Source organism: Pinus tabuliformis, chromosome 9 (assembly GCF_031772625.1).
Source record: "Pinus tabuliformis cultivar Carrire ecotype Pingquan chromosome 9, CPIR1, whole genome shotgun sequence".
Classification (NCBI taxonomy): Eukaryota; Viridiplantae; Streptophyta; class Pinopsida; order Pinales; family Pinaceae; genus Pinus; species Pinus tabuliformis.
This window is the reverse complement of record NC_142307.1, coordinates 1,575,991,718-1,575,993,376: the sequence shown is the minus strand read 5'-3', so window position 1 is coordinate 1,575,993,376 and position 1,659 is coordinate 1,575,991,718.

The window sequence follows — 1,659 nt, the reverse complement described above, 5'->3', positions numbered from 1 at the left end:
CAATGACTTTGTGGGTCTGGCGATTCTGGGACTTCATAAGTCTTCGTATAGTTTCCAGAATGCAGTATGTGGTAAAGAGAATATTCTTAGTTGGGAAAGGTTATGGAGTGATTATGTTCAAGAAGAAATCCGAAGAGGGATGAGAGTTGGTAGAGAAGCTCCTGTAGAGGATGAGAAGAACTTTGCCTTGGCAAGCAAAGGTAGCAGAGGCAGGGGAAAGAAGGGCCAAGGAGAGATCGAGTCTTGTTAGAAGGGTGAGAAGAAGAAGAAGGATGTAAGCAAGATCAAGTGCTTCCATCGCTATGAGTTCGGACACCATGCCACTTAGTGTTCTAATTGGAAGGAGTTGTCTATTAAGGATTATGTGATTGCAGCAGCTGAGGTAGATGTCTTTTCTTCTCAGTTCAAGAAATATTTCTCATTGGTAGCTTGCATGGCAAGCTCAACAGACAACAGTGTATGGTATATTGATTCAAGAGCATCCTTCCACATGACCGGGAACAAGGAGTATTTTAGCCACTTAAAGGAGAAGGACATGTAGTTTTAGATTGAGCTAGGGGATGATGGAAAGTACACAACTAGGGGATTTGGTATTGTCAGTTTTGAGGAGGAGTCAAGTAGCTCTCTCCATCTCAAAAATTTCCTCTATGTTCCCAGCCTAAAGCAGAACCTTGTTTTAGTATTTACCTCGAGGACAAGGGTTATGATGTCATCTTAACCAGAGGTAAGGCTCACCTCCAGCACTTAGCTTCTGGATGTAAGAAGAAGATAGGTGTAGGGAAGAAGAATCCATATCTATTACAGGTTGGGAGAAGCACAACCTTTAGCAGCAAGGCAAGAAGTGCATAGAATAAAGACATGAGGGTTGAGGAGAGAAAATATTTGAGGGAGTCCCTAATAGCATGAGCATATTAGATCTCCCAAGAAGGAGCCTCATCTAGTATCATGGTTTGAGTCTCGACTAGTTGGCAAGTGGGCTGACCAATAGGATCATGAGTTTGACTTCAGTTAGGATGAGTTATTTCCATTTTATTGGAATAATCATCAAAGCATGCATAGTGTTGGAGCTTCAGTTAAAGAGGAGTCTTCATCAGTTTGACTACAAAACGAGGTGGTAGTTAGCAGTTTAGTTAGAACAAGTTAGTCTTCAGTCTTGATTGAAGGAAGAGCGAGTTGGATCTCCAGTATTGATTGGAGACAACACGAGTTAACAACTCCAGTGATGATTGGAAGGAGAGAAAGTAACACTCTCACTAAACTTGTCATCAAAGCTTGAGTTCTAAATTATGCTGGGCCTCCTTGCATGGATCGAAGTTCACCTATAAAGAGAGGACAAAGGCACAAGTAAATCACATTGTTTTGTGCATAAAATTTTGTGACAAGGTAGAGGTCACGAGTTAGTGTGAGAGAGCCTTGATTGTGGAGCTCAGGAATTGTGTGATCGTAAGATAAATAATCCATTTTGTAAAAGGGATCTAGCCATATTTAAACATTTTGAACACCAAGAATCACGTTGTCTACTAGCACAATTGTTGATTGGTCGAAAGCTCAAGATGCTTGCTTGCTCGACCTTACCATCCTCCCCTCTAGGGCATGTTGTGTGGTGGTGTGCGTGTGATGTGGACCAAAAAAACATATAAATTTAAAAATACCATTTCA